This window comes from Salvelinus sp. IW2-2015, unplaced genomic scaffold, assembly GCF_002910315.2.
Source record: "Salvelinus sp. IW2-2015 unplaced genomic scaffold, ASM291031v2 Un_scaffold2812, whole genome shotgun sequence".
In the NCBI taxonomy this organism is placed as follows: domain Eukaryota; kingdom Metazoa; phylum Chordata; class Actinopteri; order Salmoniformes; family Salmonidae; genus Salvelinus; species Salvelinus sp. IW2-2015.
The window spans coordinates 64,901-86,338 of NW_019944112.1; the positions used below are offsets into that span (position 1 = coordinate 64,901).

The following is a 21,438-nucleotide window of genomic DNA, read 5'->3' on the forward strand; positions in this document are numbered from 1 at the left end:
CCAGTTGGAACCATTTGAAGCCAGTTGGAACCAGTTGGAACCATTTGAAACCAGTTGGAACCAGATGGAACCACCCAAGAGAGCATAAATCAGTTGATATATACAATGCTATGCTGGTTTCACTGTAAAGGCTGGCTGGTGCATTATAAATAAGCTATTACCAATTACTCCATGTATTGTCAACATCTATTGGTAATACAGTAGAGTACAATGTCTTTATATTTTGTCATTTTCAAGGAAGTTATATTCATTTTTTTCATATGTCATGTTTTTTTTAAAATTATATTCTCATGACACAAACAGGTAGGTGAGATCTTCACACACCTGGTCTCAGAGGGACTGTGTTCAACACACCTGTTTCAACACACCTCGGGTCGCAGTATCAGAATACTTTGTTAACTTGAGGCATTCAGATACAGATGTCCAAAGGTCCTTCCATCACGTACTAAACAATCTATATAATAAGTACTGTATTGTTATGACATATGAGAACATAGTAAATAGTATATCATAAAAGGGGAGTGGTCAGTGAGTATGGGAAAGACAATAACAGGAGTACATATGAAAACTATTTTCCAGAGGAGATAGTTTATAACACATGTTAGCGTGGCCTCTGACTCATTCAGGAAGGTGTTAGTGTGGCCTCTGGACTCATTCAGGAAGGTGTAGCGTGGCCTCTGGATACTTCATTCAGGAAGGTGTGTAGCGTTGTCTCTGGACTCATTCAGGAAGGTGTTAGTGTGGTCTCTGGACTCATTCAGGAAGTGTTAGCGTGGGCTCTGGACTCATTCAGGAAGGTGTTCAGGAATGGAAGGGTCTCGTGGACTCATCAGGAAGGTGTTAGTGGCTCTGGACTCATTCAGGAAGGTGTTAGCGTGGCCTCTGGACTCATTCAGAAGTGTTAGCGTGGCTTCTGGACTCATTCAGGAAGGTGTTAGCGTGGCCTCTGGACTCATTCAGGAAGGTGTTAGTGTGGCCTCTGGACTCATTCAGGAAGTGTGTTAGTGGCCTCTGGACTCCATTCAGGAAGGTTTAGCGTGGCCTCTGGACTCATTCAGGAAGGCCTCCCCCCCCCCCTATTAGCTCAGGACATGAACAGCATTCAATCGAGTCCAGGAGCTGCTTCTGTCTGATGATAAGATGACAGCCGTCTTGTTTTGTAGAGAGTACAGAATAAGGCCACCAGCGTTTCAAAAACGTCGTTCAGATGTCAATATTTATGTGTCTAGTCTTGGAAAAACCAGACTCAAAGTTGGAGCATTTGAAAATTGGGGAGGCAAAGCTATTTATCAACATCACGATCCAGAGCAGAATATCATTCTGATCTTCTACAATTCAAACACATAAAAACAGACAATATATAGCTAACAAAGTACTTCTTAAACACACATTGTATTTAGCTAGTGGTTATAAGCATTATTAAAATCCAGTGAGCGTGTTACAGTGTAAACATTCCAGTGGGCAAGTTATAGTGTAAAATTCCAGTAGGCAAGATACAGTGTAAAATGTCCAGTGTTCTTGTAACATATAGTCCTTGTTGGAACCTGATCAATGCCGTTAATCAGCTGCTGGAATTCTACCAGCATACACTGCATACCATGTCCCAGTACAGTGTATAGAATTAGAATCATAGAATCAGAGTCATTCTATATCTGTGGTCCAGTACAGTGTATAGAATTAGAATCATAGAAACAGAGTCATTCTAATTCTGTGGTTCCAGTACAAGTGGATATAGAATTTGAATCATAGAATCAGAGTCATTCTAATTCTGTGGTTCCAGTACAGTGTATAGAATTAGAATCATAGAATCATATAATCAGAGTCATTCTATTCTGTGGTTCCAGTACAGTGTATAGAATTAGAATCATAGAATCATATAATCAGAGTCATTCTAATTCTGTGGTTCCAGTACAGTGTATAAGATTTAGAATCATAGAATCATATAATCAGATCATTCTAATTCTGTGGTTCCAGTACAGTGTTTCAGAGCACACAATGTATCTGCTGAGAGCATACAGTGTATACCATAGACAGACAATATGGGTTCTATAGCTATGGTGTATACAGTGGTCTACCGTTTCCAGTTATCTGAGTTCATCTCCAGGCTTATCATGCTGAGTCATTCACTTCTTGTAGATTTGATATACTCCTGTGATTTAATGCATTTCAATTCAAATGTGTTTCTTCTGTGTCTAAGCGTTTACCTTTAATGGATCATCAGCTACCTGTATAGATGTATCAGATTTATGAATGTATCYGTATCAATCTGATGTAGAGTTTGTTTCAACTCCACGGCAGTGAGCGCCCTCAAACCAGTCAGGTGATTCTCTGCTAGGCTGCTTTTTAGTTTAGTTTCTCTAACACCCTCAAAATTCAACWCTGTTCATTCTTCCCCTCTAATCGGGGACTGATTTAGACCTGGGACACTTGGTGTGTGTAATTAATTATCAGGTAGAACAGAAAACCAGCAGGCTCCRGACCTCGTAGGGCAACAGTTGAATATCCCTAACAGAYAGGTCAGACTTAATTCTGGTATCTTTCACAAAATTCCCAGAWTTTYCCAAATATCCTGTTTTGAAGATTCCGGATTTCGTCACTTCTGATTGCGGGAATCTTCCAAACGGGATTTCTGGGAAACCTGGGAATTTTGTTACCGGAATGCATAGACAAAGAATGTTTGAGACAAACTTCTACAGTAGTATATCCAAATCCACTGACTATGGTGCCATCTGGGAGGATCCAGACAGGAAGTCAAGACATACAGCAGCCCAGAACGGAATGTTAGTCAACTGTGAATTTGACTCTCCTATCATCATTCTCACTAGAACCAAATGTATTAAACCATACATTCAAAACAGKKKTTTTTGTTTTCAGTCATAAGGAATGGTTAGAGTGTACAGTAGACACAAAACAAGTTCAGGAAAATGGATATTATAAATTGGCAAAAATACAAAATGATTAATAAGCCATAATATAACACTATAGCATTATGATAAACTTAGGTTTCATATAATGAGGTGCATAGGAGCTGTAGTTTGGTGGATATGTTTCTGTACAGGACAGGATGGGTAGGAGAGAGAGAGAGAGAGATGGGATAGGAGGTGTAGTAGTTAAAGGGACAGTTGGGATTTGATCTASTTCCCCAGAGTCAGATGAACTCGTGGATACCAGTTTTATGTCTCYGCGTGCARTATGAAGAAAGTCGCTAACACTAMTTCCAGTCATTGCGCTATATGAGAACAGCTAGAATGCTAGCTGTTCCTGTAGACTTCCAGTCATTGCGCTAACGCTAGTTAGCATTGGCTCGMAAAACTACCTCTAACTTACAACTGCACGCAGAGACATAAAAATTGGGTATCCACGAGTTCATCTGACTCWGGGGAAGTAGATAAAAGGGCAACTGTCCCTTTAAGAAACCCTGAGTCAGTCAGGGGATAGGCTAGATTCAAAGCAAGCACGCTCGTTTGCATGCTTAGTTCCCTCTCCTCTCATGCGCAGCTGCTTTGAATGAGGAAGTAGAAGTCAGAGTATGGTGGTGTGGTGGTGGATACCTTCTCCTCCTCTACGCCACACCTCACTTCACTCTGCCAGAAGGAGAAGAGGACAGAGGTCAAGATTAGATTGAAGCAACTTTATATATTGATTTTTTATTATTTTTACGCTCAAATATAATCGATTCAATACTCACAGACTTGGCCACTCTGAAGTGATAGGTGACGTCCTGGAATGACAGTACGGGTACTGGCCACAGGTGATCTGTCCCCTGAGGAGAAAGAGGTCRAGAGGTCAGTCAGTTTCTCCATAAGCAAAGTAATCAACAACAGGGTTGGGGTCAATTCTGCTTCAACTCAGTCCATTTGGAAAGTATTGGAATTACAGTTTACTTCCTTAATTGAAATAGAATGAACCCCGAACTCTGGTCAGTGATAAACTCAGCAAAAAAATAAACGTCCCTTTTTTCAGGACCCTGTCTTTCAAAGATAATTCGTAAAAATTCAAATAACTTCACAGATCTTCATTGTAAAGGGTTTAAACAATGTTTCCCATGCTTGTTCAATGAACCGTAAACAATTAATGAACATGCACCTGTGGAACGGTCGTTAAGACACCAACAGCTTACAGACGGTAGGCAATTAAGGTCACAGTTATGAAAACTTAGGACACTAAAGAGTCCTTTCTACTGACTGAAAAACATCAAAAAGAAAGATAGCCAGGGTCCCTGCTCATCTGGGTGAACGTGCCTTAGGCATGCTGCAAGGAGGCATGAGGACTGCAGATTGCAATGTCTGTACTGTGAGACGCCTAAGACAGCGCTGCAGGGAGACAGGACAGACAGCTGATTGTCCTCGCAGTGGCAGACCACGTGTGACAACACCTGCACAGGATCGGTACATCCGAACGTCACACCTCCGGGACAGGTACAGGATGGCAACAACAACTGCCCCGAGTTACACCAGGAATGCACAATCCCTCCATCAGTGCTCATACTGTCCGCAATAGGCTGAGAGAGGCTGGACTGAGGGCTTGTAGGCCTGTTGTAAGGAAGGTCCTCACCAGACATCACCGGCAACAACGTCGCCTATGGGCACAAACCCACCATCGCTGGACCAGACTGGACTGGCAAAAAGTGCTCTTCACTGACGATTCGCGGTTTTGTCTCACCAGGGGTGATGGTCGGATTTGCGGTTATTGTTTCTAAGAATTGAGCGTTACACCGAGGCCTGTACTCTGGAGCGGGATCGATTTGGAGGTGGAGGGTCCGTCATGGTCTGGGGCGGTGTGTGCAGCAATTGCTCTGTCATCAATCGGACTGAGCTTGTTGTCATTGCAGGAATCTGAAAAGCTGTGCGTTACAGGAAGACATCCTCCTCCCTCATGTGGTACCCCTCCTGCAGGCTCATCCTGACATGACCCTTCCAGCATGACAATGCCACCAGCCAATCTGCTCGTTCTGTGAGTGATTTCCTGAAGACAGGAATGTCAGTGTTCTGCCATGGCCAGCGAAGAGCCCGGATCTCTCAATCCATTGAGCACTCTGGGACCTTGTTGGATTCGGAGGGTGAGGCTAGGGCCTTCCCCCTTAAGAAATGTCTGGGAACTTGCAGGTACCGTGGTGGAAGTAGTGGGTAACATTTCTCACAGCAAGAACTGGCAAATCTGGAGCAGTCCATGAGGAGGAGTTATGCACTGCTGGTACTTAATGCAGCTGGTGGCCACAACAGATACTGACTGTTACTTTTGATTTTGACCCCCCCCCTTTTGTTTCAGACACATATTCAATTTTCTGTGTACGTCGACGAGTGTGTCTGTGGAATTCGTTCAGTTTATGTCTCAGTTGTTGAATATTGTGTATTTCCTACAAATATTTACATTGTTGTGTAAGTTGGTTGCTGAAAAATACACCAGTTGACAGTGAGAGGACGTTTCTTCTTTTTTTGGCTGAGTTAATGTTCTTATACTGTATTAATGATAGATGTACCTCAGTGACTTTTTTTCTCTCCAGCATGGAAGCTCTGTCTCTGTGTGGTCAGGACACAGACGTCTGGTGGCTTTCCACACTGTCTTGACCCACACGCTGGCACTGGAACTGAGGACAGAGGGAAGAATGGTGACATTTGGTTTACAACACTGTGTGAAGAAACAGATGAGGACGAGGGAAGAATGGTGACATTTCATTACAACAACTGTGTGAAGAAAAGGAAATGAGGACGGAGGGAAGGATGGTTACTTTCGTTACAACACTGTGTGTAAGAAACAGGAAATGAGGACGGGGGAAGAATGGTGACATTTCATTACAACACTGTGTGAAGAAACGAGAACTGAGGACGGGGGAAGAATGGTGACATTTCGTTACACACTGTGTGAAGAAACAGGAATGAGGACGGAGGGAAGGATGGTTACATTTCGTTACATTTCCACTAACTGTGTGAAGAAACAGGAAATGAGGACGGAGGGAAGAATGGTGACATTTCGTTAAACACTGTGTGAAGAAACAGGAAATGAGGACGGAGGGAGAGATGGGGACATTTCGTTACAACACTGTGTGAAGAAACGGGAAATGAGGACGGAGGAAAGAATGGTGACAGTTTCGTTACACACACTGTGTGAAGAAACGGGAAATGAGGACAGGAGGGAAGAATGGTGACATTTTCGTTACAACACTGTGTGAAGAAACGGGAAAGTGAGGACGGAGGGAAGATGGTGACTTTCGTTACAACACTGTGTGAAGAAACAGGAAATGAGGACGGAGGGAAGGATGGTTACATTTCGTTACAACACTGTGTGAAGAAACAGAAGAAATGAGGACGGAGGGAAGATATGGATAGACATTTCATATAATATCTTTTGTGGGGAAAAAAACAGGTTTGTCTGCTTGGCAACTACATATAACACATGCAGCTGTCATGGACTTCATCATAACGGTAGATAGCTGAGTTGTTTTGTTGTTTATTGTCCGTGGTGGTCTGGACTTCATGTGGAGAGTGGATCTGTGACCATGCTTACTCACATCATGTGGAGAGTGATCTGTAACCTGCCTCATCACATCATGTGGAGAGTGATCTGTAACCATGCCTACCTCCACATCATGTGTAGAGTGATCTGTAACCATGCCTACTCACATCATGTGTAGAGTGATCTGTAACCATGCCTACTCACATCATGTGTAGAGTGGATCTGTAACCATGCTACTCACATCATGTGGAGAGTAGTCTATAACCATGCCTACTCACATCATGTGGAGAGTGATCTGTAACCATGCCTACTCACATCATGTGGAGAGTGTCTCGTCACCATGCCTACTCCACATATGTGAGAGTGATCTATAACCATGCCTACTCACATCATGTGGAGAGTGATCTGTCACCATGCCTACTCACATCATGTGTAGGGAGTGATCTGTAACCATGCCTACTCACATCATGTGGAGAGTGATCTGTAAATGCCTACTCCATCATGTGGAGAGTGATCTAGCCTATCACTCCAATCTGGAAGTGATCTGTAACCATGCTACTCACATCATGTGGAGTGATCTGTACCATGCCTACTCACATCATGTGGAGAGTGATCTGTAACCATGCCTACTCACATCATGTGGAGAGTGATCTGTAACCATGCCTACTCCACTATCATGTGTAGAGTGATCTGTCACCAGCCTACTCACATCATGTGGAGAGTGATCATGTACCATGCCTACTCACATCATGTGGAGAGTGATCTGTCAACTCCTACTCACATCATGTGAGATGATCTGTAACCATGCCTACTCACATCATGTGTAGAGTGATCTGTGTCATGGAAGAGTTCTTGTTGCTGAGAGTGGTACGGTATAGCTGTAGATAAAACATAAAAATCATTATGTAATGCAGTCACACAAACCCCAACAATATAGCAATTAATCTTTATTGAATTTTTATTTTTATTTAACCTTTATTTAACTAGGCAAGTCAGTTAGACAAAATTATGTATTTACAATGACGGCCTACCAAAAGGCAAAAAGGCCTCCTGCGGGGACGGAGGTGGTGGGAGTTTTAATTTTTTTTATAATAAAAATACCAAAACACACATCACAACAACAGCTGCCACAACAAGAGAGACAACACAAACACTACATACAGAAGAGCAAACCATGACAAACAACATGGCAGCAAACACCACATGGTAGCAGCATAAAATAGGGTACAAACATTATTGGGACACAGACAACAGCACAAAGGTCAAGAAGGTAGAGACAACAATACATCAGGCAAAGCAGCCACAACTGTCAGTAAGAGTGTCCAAGATTGAGTCTTCGAATGAAGAGATTGAGATAAAACTGTCAGTTATGTCAAATGTCTTTAATATAATGTGTTTGACAAAGGTTTTGGGTTCCAGTCTAACTACATTTGAGTCATACAGTCTGAAGAAGAACCACAGAGGAAGACCCACCTGCAGCTGTCCGGATGGGGACAGTTGTGTGATGAGATGTGTTGGTGTGTCTCCAGGATGTGTAGATCTATAAGGGAAGGGGATGATATTTCCCCTGCTTCCTCCTCTGTGTTGCTGTGTGTGTTATCCCGGCGTTGTCTCTGAGGCAGGTTCTGTTGGCCTCCAGGCCCACCCGGGCCAGGCAGACGGTTCGTGGCCCCACCTACAACCCCCAGGTCTCCTGCAGGGGCAGGGGCAGGTCTCTTCGCCTTGGACAGGTACATGGGGGCGGAGGTGTGGCTGAGACGGTTCTTGTAGCGTCCGTCCTTGTCCACAGGCCTGGACTTGGCCTTCTTGTTGATACTGCCCAGACTACTCAGCTCTACAGGAGAGAGGAGAGAGACTGGTGTCATGAATGCTGCTGTCAACAAACGCAAGTTGATATATTTATTGTTTATGAAATGTTTACTCACTGCTTATGTATGGGTCATGTATGGGTTATGTATGGGTTATGTATGGGTCATGTATGGGTCATCTATGGGTCATATATGGGGCATGTATGGGTCATGTATGGGTCATGTATGGGTTATGTATGGGTCATGTATGGGCTTTAGGTTATGAATGAAGTGAAGGTATGGGTTATGTATGGGTCATGTGTGGGTCATATATGGGGCATGTATGGGTTATGTACGGGTTATGTATGGGCTATAGGTTATGAATGAAGTGAAGGTATGGGTCATGTATGGGCTGTAGGTTATGAATGAAGTGAAGATATGGGTTATGTATGGGTTATGTATGGGTCATGTATGGGCTAAAGGTTATGTATGGGTTATGTATGGGTCAGGTATGGGTTAAGCTTTTCATCTGGTGTGGTAGGACAGATGGGTGTTTTCTTACCCGATGAAGATTGGTTGTTGCTTGGCGACAGAGCAGTTGCTGATTGGTTGTTTGTAGCAGTTGTAGGCGGGCAGCAAGCTGCAAGATTGGACAGTGAAGGAGAGGGCGGGACTGTATCTGTACAGAACAGATATGACAGTTATTCAATCCACTGTAAAATGTAATGAAGTAGGCTGCCATTGATTCATATAGATCCCAGTGTGTGTCGCTGACCTGGAAGTGTCGGGGTGGTGGATCGAGGCCCGGAGGCCGTCCTTCTAGATGATCCCACTGCAGACCTGGACCTGACGGATGTCAGAACATTTAACCTTTATTTATTTAACTAGGCATGTAGTGGCTTCCTTTCCTCTTTACCGTAGCCACTGCCCAAGCCTGAAGCGGGGTTGTTTCGKACGCATACASTCCACACTCAATGTTTCCAAACGGCCAAACATTCAATGAGATCCAGGGATATGGTGCAACAAAAAATGTTTATTCTTCTTATCTAACAAAAAGGTATTCTCCAATCAACTTAAAGCAGAGATTACTTGAAATGCAAATACATATTATAATATGACCTGTCTGTAATTTCTGTATTGTATGTCTGTTATGTCTGTATGTCTGTATGGTCAAAAAAACTATACCGCTCCCGCATCTAGCAAGGACTCCCCCCCCGAAGGCCCAATTCCTGCCTTTATACTAACACACTTAACACAGTACAATGAATGGGCAAGAGGGGGGGCAGAACTGAGTTACATAAAACAAATGAATATATCTCAATCAGGTAAATATAATCATAAAGGTACGTACCTAATATTTCCTCATATACATTAATATTTAATATATTTACACAAATGTACATGGAGCTCAGTATGTTCAGTCTTTTATACAAATATGTCCAAATCGGCTCTAACAGGCAAATCAGTTAAGAACAAATTCTTATTTTCAAATGACGGCCTACCGGGGAACGATGGGTTAACTCCTTGTTCAGGGGCAGAATGACAGATTTTTACCTTGTCAGCTCGGGGATTCGATCTAACAACCTTTCAGTTACTGGCCCAACGCTCTAACCACTAGGCAACCTGCCGCCACATTACAGTACAGTCAGAGAGAACACAGAGAATAGAATAGAATAGCAGCGACAGCGTCAGGTGGGCGGGGCTGAATAAATCATGTAAAGTAATCAGAGAGTAGTGTGTCTGTATGGGCCTACTTCATGTACATGCTGTTCTGTATAGGCCTAACTCATGGTATATGTGTCTGTATAGGCCTACTTCATGTATATGTGTCTGTATAGCTACTTCATGTTACATGTGTCTGTATAGGCCTACTTCATGTATATGTGTCTGTATAGGCCTACTTCATGTACATGTGTCTGTATAGGCCTACTTCATTGTACATGTGTCTGTATAGGCCCTTACATGTGTCTATAGGTCTTACATGTGTCTGTATAGGGCCTACTTCATGTTACATGTGTCTGTATAGGCCTACTTCATGTACATGTGGTCTGTAATAGGCCTACTTCATGTACATGTGTCTGTATAGCTACTTCATGTACATGGTGTCTGGTATAGGCCTACTTCATGTACATGTGTTCTGTATAGGCCTACTTCATGTACATCGTGTCTGTGTAGGCCACTTCATGTACATGTGTCTGTATTTAGGCCTATTCATGTACATGTGTCTTATAGCCTACTTGTACTGTTCCAGAACTGGACTGGCAAGCCAAGCAACAGTAGAAATGAGTCGTGACCTTTTGAGACACAGCCTGGAAACATTCCTATCACAAACCTACAGTACAGGAATAATCAAAGATAAGAGAATGGGAGATGAGAGGGGAAAGACAGAGTGAGGAAGAAGGAGAGAGAGATAGAGAGAAGGAGAGAGAGAGAGAAGGGAGAGACAGAAAAGACATAGCGAGGAGAAAGAAGAGAGAAGGGGAGAGAGAGAAGGGAGAGACAGAAAGACAGAGCGGAGAGAGCAGAGAGAGCGAGAGAGAGCCGAGAGAGAGCGAGAGAGAGCGAGAGAGAGGAGGAGCGAGCGAGCGCGCGGAGAGAGCAAAATAGAGGGAAGAAAAGAGGAGAGCACGGGAAGAGAGACAGAAAGACAGAAAGATAAGAGAGAGAGGAAAGATGAGATGTCATACCATGGAAAGAGGTGGTGGACAGATGAGTGTCTCATATAGTGGTATATGATTGAGGTATCTCATATAGTGAATATGCGTTGAGGTATCTCCATGTAGTGAATATGGTTGAGGTATCTCATGTAATGTGAATATGGTTGCAGGTATCTCATATTAGTGTATTATGGATTGAGGTTATCTCATGTAGTGAATATGATTGAGGTTTCATATAGGTGGTTATATGATTGGAGGGTATCTCATATAGGATGTATATTGGATTAGGTATCTCTATAGTGAACTATCAACGCTTGACGGATCATTCACTCATATAAGTTGTAATTTGATTGAGGTATTCTCCATTAGGGAATATGATTCAGGTATCTCCATATAGTGAATATTGATTGAGGTATCTCATGTATGAATATTTGATTCAGGTATCTCCATCAAGAGTGTATATGATTGAATTATAACTCGATTAGTGTTATATGATGAGGTATCCATATAGTGAATATGATTTTGAGGGGTATCTCACTATAGAGTGTATTATTATTGATCTAGGTATCTCATGTAGGTGAATATGATTCAGGTATTCTCATATGTGCATATATGATGGATATGTGCGTATCGACTCATATAGTGTCATCTGAGAGGATGAGGGCTCTCTCAATACTCCTCCAGTGAATCAATCATGATTGAGGTATCTCAATATAGGTGAATATGATGAGGGTATCTTCATATAGTGTATATGATTGAGGGTATTCTCATGGAGGTGAATATGATTCAGGCGTATCTCATTATACGCGTGGAATATGATTGGAGCGTATCTCATATAGTGTATTATGTTGAGTATCTCATTATAGTGTTATATGATTTGCACGGTATCTCCATATAGTGAATATGATTGAGGGTATCTCATATATGTATTATGATTGGAGGTTTATCCTCCATATTAGTGAATATGATTGGACGGTATCTCATAATGAGTTGAATATGGTTGGAGGTATCTCATATAGTGTATTATGATTGAGGTATCTCCATGTATGGTATTATGACTTGAGGTATCTCATATTAGTGGAATATGGTTGATGGCTATTTCATGATTATGATTGAGGGTTATCTCATATAGTGATATTTATGATTGAGGTATCCTCATATTAGTGGAATGATTGAGTATCCCTCCATATAGTGGTATATGATTGAGGTATCTTTCATTATTTAGGTGAAATATGAATTTCAGGTTATCTCATATACTGAATATGATTCAGGTATCTCATGTAGGTGAATATGATTTCAGGTATCCATTGTACAGGTACGTCTAAAGTACTCTGTATGCGGCCTGAACTTGAAACCATACGCCAGCTGTTTCTCAGAGACGTCGCTCCTATGGTGCCAGTGTCAACCATATCAGGAACGGACATGGAGATGACACTGAATGTCCATGATATCGACGACTAGAGCCAGAACCTGAGTTGCCTGCGGTGCTATCACCCTGTGGCTGATACAGCCCTGGGGCAAATCTGTGTATGGACAATCCTTGGAAACCACACCAGAGGTCTACCAGGTTTAGAACCACACACTGATACAGCCCTGCTCTGGAGAAGGACTCTGTAACCACACGGAGGTACAGGTTAGAACCACACACTGACACAGCCCTGCTCTGGTGTTGGACTCTGGAACCACACACTGATACAGCCCTGCTCTGGAGAAGGACTCTGGAACCACACACTGATACAGCCCTGCTCTGGGGTTATAATTTAATTATAATAATTATAATTTATATTATTCATAATATCTGTTAATTATAATATCTGTTAATCATAATATGTATAAATTATAATATATGTTAATCACAATATATATATATATATATAAATAATAAGATATGTTAATTCGACTATCTGTTAATCATAATATCTGTTGACCATACTTTATGTTAATTATAATATAGGTTAAGCATAATATCTGTTTATCATAATGTATGTTAATTATGATATATGCGAATCATAATATATGCTAATTATACTATTTGTTAATCATAATTACTGTCAATCCTAATGATCCTGACTAAATACCATCCATTTTGAGTCCATAGATATTTTGATACGTAGAGAAACATACAGGTCAGAGAGACTCACCTTGCTCCCAGGTTTGACTGTCTTCTTCTTCTTCAGAGGGACACTTCCTGCCCTGCTGAACTGGCTTCCTGATTGGCTGGAGAGACGGTAAGAAGATGAAACCATCCACCAATGACATACAGTATGTCATTTAATGTAATTCAACTGTGCTTGATCACGTTTGCAGTGGAACAAAGGAACCAATGGAATAGTAGCAGTAGTGTAAACTCCAAGCTAAATCAGGTGCACCTATATATCCAGGTGTGTCCTACCTGGTGGTGCCTCCGCTGACGGTACTCTTCATGCTGTCCAGACGGCGGAGTTTGGCCAGCTTCCTGCTCCAGCGCTCCAGCTCATCTATACGAGTCTCCAGGTTGTCAGTCAATTTACACAGCTCCTTCACAGCTCCAACGTTCTCCATGAAGATACGATCCTAGAGAGGACGAAGGAGACGAGAGAGAGGAGAAGGAAAGAGAGAGAGGAGAGAGAGAGAGGAGAGAGAAGAGAGAGAGAGGAGAGAGAGAGATAGAGAGAGGAGAGAGGGAGAGAGGAGAGAGACGAGAGAGGAGAGAGAGCGAGAGGAGAGAGAGAGAGATAGAGAGGAGAGAGAGAGGCAGAGAGAGAGAAGCGAGAGAGGAGAGAGAGAGAGAGAGAGGAGGAGTAGGAGAGAGGGAGAGAGAGAGAGAGAGAGAGAGAAGAGGAAGAGAGAGAGGAGAGAGGGAGAGAGAGAGGAGAGAGAGAGAGAGGGGAGAGAGAGAGAGGCGGAGAGGAGAGATTGGAGAGAGAGAGAGAATAGGAAGAGCAGAGAGAGATTAGGAAGAGGGAGACGATAGGAAGAGATAGAGGGGAGAGAAGGAGAGAGAGGGAGAGACGTGACTGGAACCAAACTTGAAGGAAAGCTATTTGGGACTATGTTACAGACTCAGTGAGGCCATAGCCTTGCTATTGAGAAAGGCCACCTGTAGGCCAGAACCTGGCTCTCAAGAGGAAGACAGGCTTATGTGCACACTGCCACAAAATGAGGTGAAACTGAGCTGTCACTTCCTAACCTCCTGCCCAATGTCTTGACCATATTAGAGACACATATTCCTCAGATTAAACAGATCGCACAAAGCAATTCCGAAAACAAACGGCCAATTTTGGAATAAACTCCCATATCTACTGGGTGAAATACCACAGTGTGAACATCACACATCAGCATATTTGTGACCTGTTTGCCAAAGAAAAGGGCAACCAGTGGAAGAACAAACACCATCGTGAAACACAAACCCATTTTATGCTTATTTATTTTCCCTTGTGTACTTTAAACCATTTGTAACATCGTTACAACACTGTATTATTATACATAATATGACATTTGTAAATGTCTTTATTCTTTGAAACTTTCTGTATGTGTGATGTTTACTGTTAATTTTTTATTGTTTATTGTTCCTTTTGTGTATATTATCTACCTTCACTTGCTTTGGCAATGTTAACACATGTTTTCCCATGCCATAAATGCCTTGAAATTTAATTGAATTTAATTGAGAGAGGTGAGAGGGCAGAGAGAGAGAGAGAGAGAGGAGACGGCCATAGAAGTTAGCGTTTGTGTGTCTGTTGTTCATATTCCGGAATCTTTTCGAGTTGTCGGGTCCTCAGAAAAATCTTCGATTGGAGGATTTCCCCATTTCCCTCCCCAGTTATTCCCTCCTGTTTTCCAAGAATTTCTCCAACTTGATTTTTTAAAAAGAACTTGGGTTGCTATGTGTGCGGTGGCAAAGCGTGTGTCTCACCTTGTTACCACAGGAGTCATAGGGATGGTCTCTCCGTTAGAGCAGATCACATCTCCGCCCTCCTTCGACAGCTTCAGTAAGGATCTGTCTGGCAACGTCCTGAGCTATCACTTCCTGGATTAATACAACACGCTTTAATGTAAGCTCCTATCACTCCTAGATAATACAGACATCTTACTGTAAACTAACTATCACTCTAATAATACAACACCTTACTGTAACTCTATCACTCCTAGATAATACAACACCTTACTGTAGCTCCTATCCCAGTCCTAGAAATAATACAACACCTTACTGTAAACTAATATCAATCCTAGAATTAATGACAGCACCTTACTGTAGAACTCCTACTCACTCCTAGATTAATACAACACCTTTTACTAGTATAACCTCCTATCACTTCTGGATAATACAGCACCTTACTGTATAACTCCTATGCAATCCTAGATAATTACATACAGCCTTACTGTAGACTCCTATCACTCCTAGATAATACAGCACCTTACTGGTAAACTCCTATCACTCCTTGATAATACAACATCTTCTGTAAACTCCTATCCACGCCTAGATAAACTACATCTTCCTTGTAAACTCCTATCACGCCTAGATAATACAACATCTACTGTACGCCTATAACTCCTAGAAATATACAACACCTTACTGTAAACCCTATCATCTAGATAATAAAACCTTATGTAACCGACCTATCACTTCCTAGATAATACGCACCTTACTGTAAACTCCTATACTCTAGATCAATACACACCCTACGGTGCTCCTGGAGACAGGGGTATTAAGAGTGAACAGGCTGTCAGAGCATCATGTATACATACAGACACATAGCACTACGCCATGCAATTACGGGAGGAATATAAATATAAAATACTCACCGATACAAAATGTTATTAAGATGGGAATACATTTCTAGGCTACCGGATTTCCTGTTAATTAATTTGTCCTTATAAATGAATAACTCAAAACGACAGTGTGTATAAGTAAAGTTACCGGTCTCTGGCTGGTGGTCGATGCCATGCTGGAGGTCACTTCAGGTTTGTACTGATAATCGAACCAGCCTCATCTGACTGATCCGCTTCAGGCTTTGCTGTAGTGTCACCTACCACACACACGCACCGCAGCAACACACACACACACACACGCCACGCGGACAAAGGACACGGACACGGCCACACACACACTACAACACACACACACAACACACAGCAACACACACACACAACACACACACAACACACACACACACACACACCCACACACCCCACACACACACAACACACACACACAGCGATCTGGATATGAGCCTATGGAGCTAGATTACAGACAGGTGCATACGGCTATGTTGAAGTCTGGTTTTCAGGACAACGAACAGAAACAAGATATAAAATGTTGTCAATTATTCTAACAACAAAATTAAAAAAAAAAAAAAATTCTGTCAGGGATATTTTTTTTATAAAGAATTTTTACAATTGGCTCATTCATAACCCCTCCTCTCCCCTGTTATATTCCCCCAGGTTCGTTGACTGCAAATGAGGAACGGTTCTCAGTCACTTACCTGGTTAAAACTAACGGTAAAAAAAAAAAAAAAAAAAAATAATAATAATAAAAAAATAAAAAAAAAATAAGCATTTTTCATCACGATCACTAACATGCAGACAGTCAGAGAACACACAGAGCATCTTATATATCTACAGTCCGCATCACTTCACGCTCACCCACCCCACCCTCACCTCACCCCCCTCCAACACCCCCCCACCCTCACCTCACCCACCCACCACCCACCCTCACCTCACCCCCTCAACCCCTCACCTCACCTCCCCCTCAACCCCCCACCCCACCCCCCCTCCACCCCTAACCCTCACCTACCCCTCAATCAACCCACCCTCACCTCACCCCCTCAACCCGCCACCCTCACCTCACCCCCCCTCAACCCCCCACATCCCCTCACTCACCCCCCCTCAACCCCCCCCACCCTCACCCCCTCAACCCCCCTACCTCACCTCACCCCCTCAACGCCCCACCCCAGGCCGCGCCCTTACCCCCCCTCAACCCCCACCCTCACTCACCCCCCCTCCAACCCCCCCCACCCTCACCTCAACCCCCCACTCACCTCAACCCCGCCCTCAACCCCCCCCCACCTACCTACCCCCCTCAACCCCCCCCCAACCCTCACCTCACCCCCCTCAACCCACCCTCACCCTCACCTCAACCCCCCCTCAACCACCCCTCACCCTCCCTCAACCCCCCCTCAAGCCCACCCACCCCTCACCTCACCCCCCAACTACCCACCCAGCCCCCCACCCTCAACCTACCCCCCCCTTCAACCACCCCCCCACCCCGCCCTCAACCCCCCCCACTATCACCTCAACCCCCCTCAACCACCCCTCACTCACCCGCCCTCAACCCACCCCCCCCACCCTCCTCACCCCGCCCCTCAACCCAACCCCCCTCAACCACCTACGCCCCCCCACCTCACTCACCTCCCCTCAACCCACCCCTCACGCCTCACCCCCCCCCTCAAACCCACCCACCCCTCACCTCGTGGACGTTTCTCTTAGCCCGTATATAAGAGGGGTGCACAGTGGACCCCATGACCTTCAGGTTGCCGTGGATGACCAGGCCGTCGTCTGGCGGTCGGCTGTTGCTGCCGTGCCCGGCCGTGGTGGTCCACGAGTCAGGGTAGCTGGCCTCGGCTGCACAACACTCACTGTCACTCTCAACTGACCGGGGTTAGACGCTGGAAACCCAGAGACAGACAACAACAGCAGATATTTAGTAGTTGAGGGGAGCTGTAAAAAATATCCTTTTGTTTACATTCGTATAGCAGGGTTTTCATTCCTTTTTGTTTGCAGTGCTAGTATATATATATCGCTGAGTAGCTTCCTACGATGTTTTTGTTGCTGGTCTGCACGTAATGTTTACAACAGCCTCAACAACATATAGATATTGACAGAAGAAATAATCCAAGACCGTAACACATGAAGTCAAGATAGGTATGAGGGTTGCCTCAATTTTCATAGAATTTAGGAAGACAGTAAATTCAAATTTTGAATTGTACATTTCTGTTTATTTCCTCGAGGTACATTTTGAGGTAGATCAGAGGGGACGGTCAGACAGACTCTGGCAGACTGACAGAGGCTTTATTTGAGGTATGATTACAGAGGAAGGACGTGTCAGATAGATATGGCCAGACTGACAGAGGTTATTGAAGGTAGATCAGAGAAGGACGGTCCAGACAGACAGACGGCCAGACTGACAGAAGTTATTGAGATAGATAGAGAAGGACGGTCAGATAGATATGGCAGATGGACAGAGGTTATGTATTGGAGAATAGATCAGGAAGAGGACGGTAGACAGACACGGCCAGACTGACAGAGGTTATTGAAAGATAGATCAGAAGAGGACGGTCAGACAGACAACGGCCAGACTGACAGAGGTTACCTGACGATGATCCTCTCGACAACCTGCGCGCCAACGTGAAGCTCTGACTGTGGGCTGGGCCTGCAACGCTAACACAACATGAAGTATACAGTATGTGAGGTAAACAGGTTAATCACCTACAGGTTGGAGGTAAAAGGGTTAATCACCTACAGTATGGAGGGTAACAGGTTAATCACCTACAGTATGAGGTAAACAGGGTTAATCACTAACAGTAATGGAGGTAAACAGGGTTAATCACTACAGTATGGAGGTAACAGGGTTAATCACCTTACAGTATGGAGGTAAAACAGGGTTAAATCACCTTACAGTATGGAGGCTAAACAGGGTTAAAACCTACAAGTATGAGGTAAAACAGGGTTAATTCAGCCTACAGTATGGAGGTAAACAGGGGTTAATTCACCTACAGTATGGAGTAAACAGGGTTAATCCACCTACAGTATGGAGGTAACCAGGGTTAATCAGCCTCACAGTATAGGAGGTAAACAGGGTTAATTCACCTAGACAGTATGGCAGGTAAACCAGGGTTAAATAACCTCCAGTATGGAGGTAAACAGGTAATTCACACTACAGTACTGAGGTAACAGGGTTAATCACTACAGTAAGGAGGTAAACGAGGTTAATCACGCTACAAGTATGGAGGTAAACAGGGTTAATCACTACAGTATGGAGGTAAACAGGGGTTAATCACCTACAGTAAATGGAGGTAACAGGGTTTAATCAACGCTCCAGTATGGAGTAAACAGGGGGTTAATGCAACCTACAGTAATGGAGGTAAACAGGGTTAATCACTACAGTATGGAGGGTAAACAGGGTTAATCACCTACACGTATGGAGGTAAACAGGGTTAATCAACCCTACAGTATGGAGGTAACAGGGTTAATCACCTACAAGTAATGGAGGTAAAGAACAGGGTTATCACCTACAGTACGGAGTAAAAGGTTAATCATCCTACAGTATGGAGGTAAACAGGGTTTTATCACCTACAGTATGGGAGGTAAAGCAGGGTTACTCAACCTACCGTATGGGAGGTAAACAGGGTTATCAGCTACAGTATGGAGGTAAACAGGTTAATCACCCTACAGATGAGGTAAAACCGGTTAATCACACATTTTGTTTTCATGTATTTCCATTAAATGTTTTTGACGGCCAAGGTGAAGTGTACAATTCTGGGATTTCAAAGGTATGTATGTATCAATTTCAGATTACCTTTAACCTGTGTGTGTGTGTGTGTTGTGTGTGTGTTAGTTACAGTAACCTCTGCTCAGGGTTGTGTGGTGTTGTGTGTGGTTGTGTGTGTGTGGTGTGTGTGTGTGTGTGTGTGTGTTGTGTGGTGTGTGTTGTGTGTGTGTGTGTGTGTGTGTGTTGTGTGTTGTGTCGTGTGTGTGTGTGGTGTGTGTGTGTGTGTGTGTTGTAACCTCTGAATCAGTGGTTCGGTTTGCCTTTCTTCCTCATGGTTATTGGCGTGGTCTCGCTGAAGTGTAGTCGTCCCACTGTTAGGTTTGGTACCTGCTCCGGGGGCAGTGTGACCCTGCCAACATCAAAAACAACACATGTATCATCAGTAATAATGATCACATTTCTTTACGTTTCTTACAATGTGACACAGCAGTTAAGACTGTAAATGTAAAATTGTAAAGTGGGCCACAGTCCTTCCTGCCAAAAAGGTACCCAGAGACCTAGACTATAACAGTCTGCGTATGAAAGGTCTCGTACTCACAGTACTGGGTAGAGGGCTCTTACTCACAGTCTGTATGAAGGGTCTCTCTCCAGTTCTCTTGGTAGTGAGTGTCTCTTACTCAGAGTTCTGGTATGAAGGTCTCTAACTTCACAGTACTGGTATGAAGGTCTCCTAACTCACAGTCCTGGTATGAAGGGTCCCTCCTACTCACAGTCCTGTATAAGGTCTCTACTCACAGCCTGGTATGAAGGGTCTCCTACTCACAGTACTTGGTTATGAAGGTCTCTCTACTCACATCCTGTATGAAGGGTCTCTACTCACAGTCCTGGTTGGAAGGGTCTCTTACTCACATCCTGGTATGAAGGGTCTCCTCTCACAGTCCTGGTATGAAGGGTCTCTACTCACGTCCTGGTATGAAGGGTTCTACTCACAGTCCTGGGTATAAGGGAGGGTTCTCTTACTCATTCAACAGCAGTCTGGTATGCCAAGGTCCTCCTACTCACAGTCTACTGGTATGGAAGGGTCTCCTCTCTACTCACAGTCCCTGGTATGAAGGGTCTCTAACTCCAGTCCTGGTATGAAGGGTCTCCTACTCACGTCCTGGTATGAAGGGCTCTACTCACAGTCTGGGTATGAAGGTTCCTCCTCTTACTCCACAGTCTGGCTATGAAGGTCTCTTCCCCACCTCTCTACTCTATTCTACTCTACTTTTCAATCAATCACAGTTACTGTTGAAAAAGGTCTCTACTCACAGTCCTGGAATGGAAGGGTCTCTACTCAAACAGTACTGGTTTGAAGGTCTCTTGCTGTCGGTCTGAACTGGGACTGCTTCACGTAATGGACGGTTTCATTGCTTCCACAGCTGGAAAACAGGACAGGAGACAGGAAGGAGACAGGAGGGAGACAGGAAGGAGACAGAAACAAGGAGCAGGAAAGGAGACAGCAGGAGGCAGAAGAGACAGACGGAGAACAGGAAGGGAAACAGGAAGCAAGACAGGAGGAGACAGACAGGAGAAGGGAAGGAGACAGACAGAGACAAGACAGAAGAAAGGAAGGAGACAGACAGAGACAGGAAGAGACAGATAGGGAGACGGAAGTGGTGAGAAAGACAGGAAAACAGACGGAGACAGGAAGAGACAGACAGAAGATAGGATTATGAGCCAGACAGAACAGGTGTTTGATGAAAGACTGTTCAACTCGATTATTACTGAGTATCGTTCCAAATTTTGCATGCTAGTCATTTTAGGCAAGCATTTATCAGGAGACTTAACAGTTAGTGGCTTCATCTCTAAGCTAGCTAGTTGTAGAAAACAACATTACCACCACAATTTGGGGTACTTCCATTTTGAAACTTCTTGTATTTGACTGAATTTATGTTATTGCCCTGACCCTGATCACCCCGTTCCCCACCTCTCTCTTTCTTCACCTTAACCCGACCCTGATTCACCGCCACGTCCCCCCCTCTCTCACCTTGACCGACCTAGATCACTTCCGTCTCCCCAACCTCTCTCACCT

At 43.9% G+C, this 21,438-nt stretch overlaps 1 long non-coding RNA gene and 1 pseudogene across 1 annotated transcript; one reads left to right on the plus strand and one right to left on the minus strand.

Moving 5' to 3' along the window:
• Positions 1-605: 605 nt before the first annotated feature.
• LOC139025523 (uncharacterized) lies at positions 606-1,064 on the plus strand. Its single transcript, XR_011477120.1, has 5 exons — positions 606-670; positions 707-764; positions 834-900; positions 932-998; positions 1,031-1,064. It is a non-coding gene; the product is annotated as an uncharacterized lncRNA (long non-coding RNA).
• A 793-nt stretch (positions 1,065-1,857) lies between these two features.
• Positions 1,858-20,748, minus strand: LOC112074776 (myelin regulatory factor-like; annotated as a pseudogene).
• Positions 20,749-21,438: the final 690 nt, after the last annotated feature.